The sequence below is a fragment of the Rhinolophus sinicus genome, linkage group LG05 (assembly GCF_036562045.2).
Source record: "Rhinolophus sinicus isolate RSC01 linkage group LG05, ASM3656204v1, whole genome shotgun sequence".
Lineage (NCBI taxonomy): Eukaryota > Metazoa > Chordata > Mammalia > Chiroptera > Rhinolophidae > Rhinolophus > Rhinolophus sinicus.
In genome coordinates, this window is record NC_133755.1 from 129,454,828 (window position 1) to 129,468,047 (window position 13,220).

The 13,220-nt window shown below is 35.4% G+C and overlaps 1 long non-coding RNA gene across 5 annotated transcripts in view; it reads left to right on the forward strand.

Annotated features, from left to right (window-relative positions):
• The window catches only part of LOC109453591 (uncharacterized), an 878,050-nt gene that overhangs the window by 217,652 nt on the left and 647,178 nt on the right, over positions 1-13,220 (forward strand). For 4 of the 5 annotated variants that reach the window (XR_012496688.1, XR_012496691.1, XR_012496692.1 and 1 more), the window contains exon 2: positions 7,228-7,338. The exons of the other annotated variant lie outside the window; for it this stretch is intronic. This is a non-coding gene — a long non-coding RNA (uncharacterized LOC109453591). The remainder of the gene's footprint in view (positions 1-7,227; positions 7,339-13,220) is intronic. 5 annotated transcript variants of the gene reach the window in all.

A 13,220-nucleotide genomic window follows, 5' to 3' on the forward strand; every position in this document is an offset into this window, starting at 1 on the left:
CATTTATATAAAAAGTAAATTGTAGTGTTTGGTGAGGAATAGATAGTAATGAAAGTATAAATAAAAACGGTCGTTACATTTAGAGAAAAGCAAGAGGGGTGTGGTTGGGAGTGGGCATATGGTGGATTTCTGAGGTGCTGGCAATATTTTCTATAAAATAAATGTCAATGCAAATGATTATGTAAACTTCCAACACGGGCAGAGGAAACAATTTGGTAAACTCCCATATACTTCCCACCCAGTTTCAAAGTTATCAACTTATGGACTATGTGATCTCATCTCTTACCCAAATTCCCCTACCTACAACATAGACCATTTGTGACCAAATCACATACATCATATAATTTCAAATGTGTAAATATTTCTTATGTGTTTCTAAAAGATGCCATATTAAAAACACATTCACAATACCATCGTCACAAAAAGAAACAATAATTTTTAACACTATCAGTTATCCAATTGGACTTTTAAAGTTTCCTAACATTCTCAATTTTTTGAACAGTTGGTTTGTTCATATCAGGACTCATAAAATTGCCCACCTCTTTAATTTAGCTGCTATGCCTCTTGGGTGGTGGGACTGTATATTCTAGATTGTCCAAAGATTTAAATTTCGATAGCATTTCTTTTCACTTTCTAGAATATCTTGGTTTGGATGAAAAAGTGTACGGTCACTCTATAGTTAAGTCCTTTTTATCTTTAAGTGCCTGCTCCCTCCCTTTTTCTTTTCTTACTTTTTTGTCATTTGCCCTGTAGTGTTTGCTATAGTCTTGATATTTGCTAAATGAATCTCACTGATGTTATTTAATATGTTCCTGTGTACCTTGTATTTGACGTTAGAACTAGAGACTTGGTTTAGTTCCATGGGAAATGAGGAGAGCGAATATTTCATAGGTGATGTTGATTATTTCTGGTAGAAAGAATGTAGCCTCCAGTTGCCTCTCTTTCAGTCAGTTAGATTAGCAGTCATTGATGATCATTGCCTAGATGTATTATTTCTAAAGGAGTTTTCCAAATGATGTTATTAATATTCTGTTTCTTGATCTAGGATGTCAAGAAATGTACTTGGGGCTTTGCTTTATCATGATCATTCAGCCATTTATAGACTTTTCTATATATGTGTTATATTTCATGAAAATAATTAAAAAATACACATACGTGACTACATATATGTATGGATATGGGAAGGATAAACAGATAAAATTGGGGAGCTATATTGTTAAATTATAATTATGAAATTAACATATTTTGCAGATTAGGCAGCAATTACAAAATTTTCTCAGTATTCTAAAACAAGTATTACTAAAAACAAGATTTAAATAATAATGATGAATAATATGTTATTCCAATGTGGCTAATTATTTAGGAGAATGTATAAACTTGCTTTCTATGTTCGATTGATATAGGAAATGTAGTAAAACGAATGTGATGATGTTGAACAGAAAGAAGGCTGAAGTGGATCCATGAGGTTTAAACCAGTTCATGAGAGGAGACTCATATCCTTTTAGTAAAATCTGTTAATAGAGATTACAGCCTTTAATGAATAATTAAGAGATACACCATTTAAGAGTAACTTGTTTGGGCTTTTGGACATCAAAAAATCATAAATGTATTCAATGTGATGATTGCAGGATGATTTATATGTTCATTACTCTACCTTCCCATTGATTCTAGATACCATCTCCCAGGGTATATTGACCACAATAATACAGCTACATTTTAAAATATATGAAAATAATAAAGTCCCTCCCAGCTTGTTGATAGAAATGGAAAATTGAGAATCTTTTCTCAATTTTTTTGATAGTAGGAGTAAACTTATGAGTCTTCAATTCTCTTGCTAAGGTAGGATTGCTATGATAAAGCAAATTCACATATTACTACATTTTGAATCATGTTTCCCAGGGATGGTAGGCCACTAAATTTAGTTACTTCTGGAAAGTGGAAAACAAACAAACAAAAAAGCCCACCTCATTGGCTCCTCGGAAAATATTCCCTTGTTTTCTGGGGTGCTCTGATTTATTTTCAGATTATGTTGGTTACTAGCAGCCAACAAACTCCATAAGCCTCTTGTATATTGATCAATATTTATTGAGGATCTTGCAACTTTCTTCACAGTCTTCTCCTAACCATCATACTGATGACCCATTTATTTCCCTAGTCTCTCTGTGCTTTGGTTTCCATTACTCCAATGACCTTTTTCATTGGAGGCAATAGAGTATAGAAGCTGAGTGTGTATTTTGTGCAGGAATTCTGTAAGGTGCTGGTGTTAAACTGTAGAAAGACTGGCAGAAGGTTACAGTAGGGGAAGCAGACAGTCCCTGAATTCAAATCTTGCCAGTTATGTTTACGTTACTACTATTGTGATTCTAAGCAAATAATTGCTCTGAGATATAAATTCTTCACCTGTAAAATGGAAATAAAATAAAACCCACCCCCAAAGTTATTAGGATTTAGTATTCACCTCAATGCCTGACACATAGTATTTTATTGAGTACATTTTCCCCTTCCTATCACCTCTAGTCGCCATACCCTCTTCATAGCTAATTAAGATATAGGGGAAACAATAAATTTAAAGCCTAAGGTAAATCAATAAACAATTCGACAAGTTCATATAGATCACCTACTCTGTTTAGAACTGTGTCGTATTTTAAGGGGATTGTCTAGTCTGTTCAGCTTGCTATAACAAAAATACCATAGACTGGGTGGCTTATATAAACAACAGAAATTTATTTCTCATAGTTCTGGAGGTTGGGAGATTGAAGATTAGAGTGCTGGCAGATGTGGTGTCAGGTGAGGGCACATTTCCTGGTTCATAGATGGCCATCTTCTCACTGTGTCCTCACAAGGTGGAGGACGGAAAGGAGCTCTCTGGGGTCCCTTTCATAAAGGCACTAATGCCATTCATGAGGGCTCCACTTATATGACCAAATCACCCCCTAGAAGCACTACTTCCTAATACCATCAGATTTGGGGTTAGTTTCTTAATATTAGGGCAACACAAACATTCAGTTTATAATGGGGATACAAATAGGACTAAAATGCAGTGTCTGTGGGAGGTACCTACAGCTTAAACTAATGGATTGTCAGGATCAAGGGGAATAGTAAATGTTACCTAGTACAAGTGTGTTTTCAGCAGACAAGACCTGAAATGAGTATGCAGTAGTATCCTACAGTAGATTATCAGGTGCTTAAGGGAAGGACAGTATGCAGCAGGGTAGGACATCCTCAGGAGGCACATTGGAAGGCCAACACTATGCTCCAATTGGTGGTGTTGCCTAGTCCAGGTAACCCTGCTCCACGTTGTCAGCATGCAACCAGTGACTTAATGTCTCTGCAAAAACACATATTTCACAAACTTCATAGTTATTGATGAATAGCCTAGAATGCCAGTTTATTATGCTGAATGAACAATTTACTGTTATGTGTTCTCTAATACTCAGCTACTCATGAATAGCCTTTTTTTATGGGCATGTTTATGTAAAAATCCAAATTTAAATCTGAAAGTAGATAAGGTAGCAAAGAATTAATAAATGAAATTTGGATGGTCTCAAGAAATATAAAGTGGCTTGAGATAGTTTTTTTCTCATACTAGGGATAGCCTTACCAATGAATGATATTGCTTATATGGTAGGAAACATAGGGTGTTACTATAAGGAAAAATGACAATTGTTAGAAATAATAGGAAATACAGTTTTATTTATAAGGTAATGACTTTCTGGTAAGCGGTTAATTATGCACACATTAGAAAGGGAAAAAGTGCCTGTTGTTTCTTTTAATATTCCTTATAAAAATAATGACATTTCTGAGAGTACTCTTTTCATACCTATTCCTGAAGATTTCTTACATTTCGTTCCACCCATGGCCCAGAAAGATAGCTCAGAATGGAAGGTGAAGTCATAAATAACTGTAGAATGTGCACATTTCCCCCTCCAAATAAGCTTTAGTTTTCTAACTATTCTCTGAGCTTTTGGAAAAACATAAAGAGAGAATTCCACATGGTTGCTTAATATGTTTATTTGATTATCTACTTAATGCATTACACAGAAGTAGGCTTGTGGGGGAAAAGCTACATAATACAGCCCTGACTTCAGGTAGCTTGAAATCTTATTGGAAAGGCAAACATAAAAGTTTGGAACAAAAATCTTTATCAAATGGTAATAAATCAATTACTAAGAATAGATTCAATAAATATTTTTAAGTACCTAGTCTGGGTACAGTTCTGGGCTGGAGATTCCAAAATGGGCATTCTTTCCTTTCAGGTACTTACGGGGAAACCCAACACATGACAAATAGTTGTCTCATTGAAAGGAGTATGTGTAGATGCCAAGGTATGCAGAGAGAAAGCAATCAAAGGATGGGATTGTTACTTGGAGATTTCCTGTGAAAGTGATTTGAGAGTTGGGTCTGGAAGGACACAATTAATAAAAAATTGTGGGACAGTCCAGCAACTGGAATGGAGTAGGAGTGAGGTTGACAGTGGTGTGATGGTGGTGGGAATGGTAGAGCATTGCTTCAGCAATCACGTAGGTTTAGAAAAGAATAAATCTACCTCAAGGACTGCCAGCTTCAACTTACTTTTCCTTTGAAAAATCTGTTATGCCTTCTTCATATCCTCATTTTGTTTGCATCTTAGTTCCTTACAGACAATCATGGCATGGTGTTGGTTATTAAGCTTTTAAGGGTTTGGTTGCTAGACTATTTTGAAGTGACCAGTGACTAAACAGGAAACTTCATTCCTGGTCGTTGATGAAAAAAGTACAGAAAGTTTTGCATCACATAGTCATTCAGGGATGCAGGAGCTTCCTCCGCTGTAGTGCTGCTATCTCCTACATTAGGTACAGTCTCACCTTGTGTCCCACAGGCAGTGGATAGAATAAGAGAGGGTGATACCTTGTGCAGCTGGCTTTAGGGGCCAGAGTTCGAAGTGGCATACGTCACAGCCATCCATATTCCGTTGGCTATAACTCCGTTTGTGACTCCCTTTAACTGAAAGGAGGACTGAGAAAGCCAGGTTTCCTTTGTGTTATTTACAGGGCCTCTGAGCAATAAGAATAAGCTAGATCCTAAATGGAATTAGGAGGCATAGTTTGTGTGTCTAAAGATGCTATCAGGGACGTTGAAAGTAGCTAACCAGCCAAAGTCAGCCACTATGTGCCCTCTTCCCACTCTGGGTTAGAGCTAAAGCAAATTTGGATGGCAGTGGTACAGTGGGGATCTGAAATCAAAGATCCAGGGTTATTAACAGGGATGAAAAGTATGGTGTATTTTGTACCTCATTAAAGCAGTATGACAATAGAGGAATTATTGAATACTTAGTCAGTAATGATGACTCTTCAGTTACACATACTATACCTCTTATATGAAAGTTTAAATAGATGATACCTGCTTTAGCCTTATATTCACATGCTGCAGAGTCAAACATACAGCGTGTTTCTTTTATGTTTGGCTTTACTCCAAGTGCAAAGTATAGAGTTGTTCTTAACTTCTGATGCACTATATTTTAATATTAGTTTTCTTCCGCAAAATCATCATTGAATAAAATGAGGACATCCCTGATAATAAAAGTGTGTGTGTGTGTATGTGTGTGTGTTTGTGTTTAGTGTTGGTATTATATGGGTGGGTTTTCAATAGCTCTTAATCTAAAGTAAATGCAAACTATTCCTTACATCAGTATTTATTTTCTAAGTGGTATATGCAATTTTCTTTTTGCTGTATGAGTGAATGATAGCAGAAAAGTGATTGCACAGTGGTTTCGTAGCTCAATGAGTTAACCTTAGTGTGTATGAGATGTACTGTGCCTCAATCAATGAATAATTACCCCTTTCTCATATTCGTAGGATATCATAGAAAGGGGTATACATGTAGCCTTTTTTCTTTTGAGGCCGCTAACAAAACTGTAAATTAAGCCCAGTTTAATTGCCGTTTGTAGCTGTGTTGAGAGGAATATGTGTTGAGTACATATATGTGGCCATGTTTTACATCAGGAAAGGAGCAAGGAACAATATATGCCTGCTCTTTAACATGAATAAATTGTATTTTGAGCACAGTGGAAAGAAGAGCATAGATCTTTGGAAAATGGGTTCATATCACATACATCTTGATGAGCAGATTAAGGAAGTTAATTTCATGGATTCAAATTTTAAAAAGCTGTTCGCTGTTCCTCAATCTTAAATTTAAACTGAATATACCTGCTTTTTAAATTTTGTGTTTTTAAAGCAGTGTCCACATTGGTAGAGTGTGGACAGTGGAAAGAATACAGAGTGTGATTTCAAATACTGGTATGGTATCTGAAATTACACTCTGGACATTTGACAAATTATTCTGAAGCTTCAGTTTTTTTATTCCATAAAGCAAATGTAGTAATACTTTCATTCATGGTTGTTGAGAAAACTATAAATTAAATTACATCTGTCAGTTACCAGTGTAAACTTGTAATATTAAATTACCTATGTAATATAGCACTCAGCCCTTAGAAAAGTTATTCTACGACACACACACACACACACACACACACACACACACACACACACACACACAGCCTCCCCCTCCCCCACCCCACCCCTCCACCCCGGGCCACAGTCAGGAGAAAAGCACAGATGAGTTTCAGTCTTGTAATAAGCTACTTAGGTAAATAAAAATAGCCACTGAAAGGGAGCTTCAGGGCCTCTTCCACCAGGAGTCCAAGCAGGGGGTGCTTCATGACTTGTGGAAAGATTGGTAAAGGCTGACTGCTGATTTCTCTAGAGTTGTGGCTTCTGGGAGTTGAGGAAGTTCTTGTTTTACATTCTTTGAAAAGTTAGAATTTACTCTCATATTTGGCTTAGCCTTACTTTTATTTTTAAATGCACATTGAGATTGAAGTTTCAGTATCATAAGAAACAGAGCAGGCAAAGATATTTTTTATTGTCCTTTCCTTCTCATCGAAGGCGATGTTACTTCAAGTTCAAATGTGAGCTGCACTACATTTAGTCTTGCTAAAGGTTGGTTGTAGGCATGGGCACAGATGAGTTTCACCTCAACCCACAGGTTGAGTTTTACCTCAACCAAGTGCTATGGTCACTACTAGAGAGCTGCTTCAAAGGGAGGATATCTCCTTTAGAAGAAGAAATGAGGGCCACAGCTTTTTCATTAAGGCACAAAGGGATGTGTCCTGTATTAGCGTTTAGGAGTATTGTAACAAATTACCACAGACATGGTGATGTAAAACAATGGAAATTTATTCTCTTACAGTGTTGGAAGACGGAAGTCCAAAATCAAGGTGTCAGCTGGTTGAGCTGCACTCCCACCAAAGACTCTAAGGAAGAATCTTTCCTTGCTTCTTCCAGCTTCTGGTGGCTCCAGGTATCATTTGACTTCCTTGGCTTATGGCAACATCCCTCCAATTTCTGTCTTCATTGTCAAGTCTCCTACTCTTATGTGTGTCTTCTTTTCTTCTGTCTAATAAGGATACCTGTCATTGGATTTAAGGCCCACCCCAATAATTCAGGATAATCTCATTTCAAGATCCTTAATTTAATCACATATGCAAAGATTCTTCTTCTAAATAAGGTAACATTCACAGGTTCTAGAGATTTGGACATGGATATACTTTTTGGGGCCACCATTCAAAGCACTACTGTTTCTCTCTTCTCTAAGGTGAATATAGCAAACAAGTGTGATTTCTGGATAAATAGAGGCTTCTTATAGAAATGTAGCAAATGTTGCATGCCCTCTACTTTTGCTGCCATGGTTATAATTTATTTTGTAAGAAGAGCACACCAACATTAATACGATATTTAAGAACACTGGATGACAGTCACAGATTTCTTTTCATTAAGATAAAGTTTATTGGGGTGCCAATTGTTAGTAAAGTTACATAGATTTCGAGTGTACAATTCTGTAATACATCACCTATATATCACATTGTGTGTTCACCATATATTGGATCCCCTTTACCTCTTGTAACCACTAAACTATTGTCTGTGTCTATGAGTTTTTGTTTCTTCATTTGTTTGTCTTGTTCCTTTTGTATTCAGTTTTATATATCGCATATCAGTGAAATCATATGGTTCTTGACTTTTTCTGTCTGATTTATTTCACTTAGCATAATGATCTCAAGATCCATCCATGTTTTTGCAAATGGCACTATTTCATCTTTCCTTATGGCAGAATAGTATTCCATAGTGTATATATGCTTCATTTTTTTATCCATTCATCTATGTAAGGACACTTTGGTTGTTTTCATGTCTTAGCCACCATAAATAATGCTGCAATGAACATTGGAGCACATATATCTTTACAAATAAATGTTTATAGATTTTTTTTGGGTAGATACCCAGGAGATGGATTGCTTGGTCATATGGTAATTCTATTTGTAATTTTTTGAGGAACCTCCACACTGCCTTCCATAACGGCTGCACCAGTCTGCATTCCCACCAACAGTGTATGTGGGTTCCTTTTTCTCCACAGCCTCTCCAACACTTGTTACTATTTGTCTTTTGATAATAGCCATTCTAACTGGGGTGAGGTGATATCTCATTGTGGTTTTTATTTGCATTTCTCTGATGATTAGTGATGTTGAGTATTTTTTCATATGTCTACTGGCTATTTGTATAGAGAAATTTGACTTCAAAGGCAAGGGAAGTAAAAGCTAAAATAAATAAATGGGATTATATCAAAATAAAAAGCTGCACAGCAAAAGAAACCATCAACAAAATAAAGAGATAACCAACCGAATACGAGAAAATTTTTGCAAACCATGTCTCTGATAAAGGGCTAATATCCAAAATATATAAGGAACTCATACAACAACAACAACAACAACAAAAACAGTCCAATTAAAAAATGGGCAGAGGAACTGAATAGAAATTTCGACAGTCACAAATTTCATATTTCACTTTTTTTTTTTTATAAGAGAAAGTGGAAGAGAATCATTAAGGAGAACTTCACACTTGCAAAGATCAAAGGGTCTTCAGAATATCTCTTTAGAAGTTGATCCTGACTGGGTCAGAGAAGAGAGAATGGGTTCTAATCAGTACATGAATGAAGATGTCCTAGGAGATTTGTGGGTTTAACACTTCTCTTCTCTAGCCATGAGTGGATTATTTCTCTAGGACTCCTGGATTTCTGCAGTATTACTTACACTTCCCCTTGTCTTTGAATCTTATGGGGAATTTTTGTCACAGAAGCAAGACACAAGAGGGGGCAATGAAAAAAGAGATTCCCCAATTCCACTAAGCAGGCATTGAAATGTGTCTCTTCATTGTTATATTTTTTAAAAGCTTTAATTAGTTAAAAAGGGTATTGATTAGTTTGTCTTGAGGCTATGTGACTTTGGATCCATGAAAATGTAGCCAGAAATGTTGAAAATTACTGCTTTTAAAATTGGACCAGAATCAATATTATTTGTTAAAGTAAACAAATCAAATAGATTATAAATGATATATGTTAGTGTAGAGGAAAGTACAAATGTGATCGTAAACTTGAATTCTTAAAAATTACATATGCAATCCCTGCATACTTAAATGCCTTTTTCCATTTCAGAAGTTGATTTACTATAGAGTTCTTTGTTCAGTCAACTCCAATTATAATTATATAATTTCATGTCCAAAAGATATCCTCTACTCTCCTTCCTTTGTGGCCTTTTACCCTTATTCATTGACTTAAATGAACATGTGTAGAGATATGGCACTTATCTGTAGGGTAATGTAGACATGCTGAAATAGCACGTAACTAGGTGATAAGTATTATTGATAATTTTGGTCCAGGCAGAGGAACTGACAAGCATGGAGGAATCTATTTTTTTAAGGTGACCCTGCATCTGACATCTGATAAAACCTTGGCAGCTACAGATAATTCACTAGACCTCCCAACATATATACCACTCTTTCACCTTCAAATGCTCTCCGTACAGTCAGGAAACCCATCTGTTTGATTTGACTGTGTTTGGACTTCAGTTAGGTAGCCCTACAGCAATCTGAAGACTGAGAGGACTGTATGCACTTAATTAGAGAGATTAATTATGCATTTCTGTGCATAATTTAAAAAAATGAAGTGAAATTCACATAGCAGTAAAAAAACAACAAATTTTAGTGTTCAGTTCAATCGCATTTAGTACGTTTGTGATATTGTGTAACCATCGCGTCTATCTCTTTTCAAAACATTTTCATCACCTCAGAAGAAAACACTGTAACCAATACACAGCTGGGACCCAACCCCTGTTTCTCATCCCCTGGCAACCACTAATCTGCTTTCTGTCTATGAAATTAAGTATTCTGGATATTTCATGTAAATAGAATTATACAATATGTGACCATTTTTGCCTGGCTTCTTTCACTTAGCATAATGATTTCAAAGTTGATCCACATTGTAACAGTATCATTACTTCATTCTTTTTATGGCTAATATTTTATTGTATAGATATACCATATTTTGTTAATCCATTCTTCAGCTGATGGACATTTGGTTTGTTTCCACCTTTTGGCTGTTGTAAATAGTGCTGCTATGAACATTTATTTATATGTATGTGTTTGTATTATATTTATTTATGAGATATAATTTGTAAATATTTTTTTCCTATAGGTTGTCTTTTCACTTGATGGTGTCCTTCTAGGCACAAAAGATTTAAAATTTGATGAAGTCCAATTTTCTATTTTTTTTCTTTTTTTACTTGTCTTTTGGTGTAATAGCTAAGAATGTATTACTGAATTCAAGGTCATGAAGATTTACCCTAATATTTCTTCTATGACTTTTAGAGTTTTAGCTTTCCATTGCGGTCTTTGACCCATTTTGAGTTAGTTTTTGTGTGAAGTAGTGTTCCAACTTCATTCTTTTGCATATGAATACTATTTGCACATTTCTTGAAAAGTCCTTTTTGCTCCCATTGAATGGTCTTGGCACCCTTCTCATAAAAAAAAAAAAAAATCAGTTCACCGTAAAGTTTATTTCTGGACTCTCAATTTTATTTCATTGCTCTATATGTCTATCCTTAAGTTGGTAACACATTTTTCTTTTTGGATTCTTGTAACATTTTGTAGTAAGTTTTGAAATTGGAAAGTGTGAATCCTCCAACTTTGTTTTTCTTCTACAAGATTATTTTGTCTATTCATGGTTATTTGTATTTCTACATGAATTTTAGGATGAATTTTTCCATTTTTGCAGTAAATGTCATTGGGTTCATAGTGGGATTTCACTGAGTCTCTAGATTGCTTTGGGTAGTATTAATATCTTAACAATACTAAGTCTTTCAATCCATCAACATGGGGTGTCTTTTCATTTATTTAGGTCTTCAATTTCTTTCAACAGTATTTTATAATTTACACTGTATACCATGTACCTCCTTGGTTAACTTTGTTCCAAAATATTTCATTTTTTGATGCTATTGTGAGTGAAATAATTTTGTTAATTTTATTTTCACATTGTTCATTGCTAGCATATAGAACTGTGACTGATTTTTACGTGTTTGTCTTTATACTGAAATATTGCTCAACATGTTATTAGCCATAATCACCTTTTTCTAGATCATTTAGGATTTTCTGTATGTAAGATCATGCCACCTGTGACTGAAAATAATTTTGCTTCTTCCTTTCCAGTTTGGAGACCTTTTATTTTATTTTTTTCTTGCCTAATTACTATAGCTAGAGCTTCCAGTACAATGTTTAATAGAAACGGTGAAAGATCAGGAAGAAGATCCTCATCTTGTTCCTGATCTTAGAAAGAAACCTTTCAGTCTTTCATCATTGAGTATAATTTGGCTGTGATTTTTTCATAAATGCCCTTTATCATGTTCATCTACCATGAGGTTTCCTTCCATTCCCAGTTTCTTGAGTGTATTTATCATGAAAAGATATTAGACTTTGTAAAATCCTTTTGCATCAATTGAGATGATAATTCCACCCCCCCTTCATTCTATTAACGTGATATTTTACATTGGTTGATTTTGTATGCTGAACTCTTGTGCATCATTTTAAGTCCTCAAAACTTATTTCAACCATGATGTTGCTATCAGTTGCATTCATACTTTGAATTATTTCGTGTACATATTAATTAATAATGCCTCTTCCACACAAGTCATAAAACCACCTGTGGGAACATGGATGACATTCGTGAATGAGCATCTTGGACTAGCAAGGGAAGTGACAACATTCAGAGTTACCCTTGACTTCTGGGGAGTAGGAGCCAATAGATTAATGCTTCCCCTTTTCTTCCTTTGGGGACATAGTTCTGAAGTCAGTTTCATAAGGCTGTTAAGAAAGTCTTGCTAGATTAAGCAACCAGTTGCTCATAGTGGTGCTGACTTGATAATAAATCCTTGTATTGATTTTCTCTCCTGACTTTACTTCCCTTATCCCTTGGTCATACTTCCTTATTTTACTTGCATTCAAATAAATTACTGATAGACATTTTCTTTGATTCTGATTTTAGGGACACCCGGGCCAAGACAGAACTAAGGAGTCTGTTGTACCTGCCTAGTGACATGGGCTGACGTAGAGGGAACTGGCAGGTCACAGGGGAGCTCCTAAGACTTATTCTCATCACTTTCACCAGGTGTTACAGACGATCACACAACTGTTTTATTTTCGTTTCTGGAGACTCTTATACTGGTTTTTGATGCTGATTTTAAGTTTTGAGGTAGTCCTTGAGCTTGGTGAAAGTGCTCTGTCTTACTATTAAAGCTTTCTGTTTTTTTCCTTTTGACTGTGGGACAATTTTCTACAATAACTGCCTCCATTAATTTAAAAGGGGCCAGTTCCTTCAAAGGAAGGAAGAAGGGTGGATCTTAAGTATATATATATATATTTTGTGTGAATGAATACTAATAATTAAAATAATAGATCTCACATTTCTTTAAACATGACATGTCAGGTACTATGCTAAGTTTAATTCTAACATTCCCATCATGAAGTAGGTGCTAGTATTAGACCCACTGTACCTTTAAGAAACTTGACTTTAACTCCAGTGACACCAACTCTTCAAAGCTTGTCTTCTTCTCCGCTATATTAGATGGCCTTAAGATGTTCTTTCTGTGAATGAGTTAATGTTCTAGTTATATAATTCATAAAATGTTTGAATAAATCTTTGTAAGAAGCCAACGCCCTGATTGAAATTTTATCCCTCTTGAAATGAAAACTGAGGCTAGCATACACAAATTACAGAGGAGTTAAGTTTTTGACATATTAATAGAAAACCTGGTTTCAGAATATGGTGCTATTTTTGATGAAATTTTGAAGCATAACAAAGTGTAA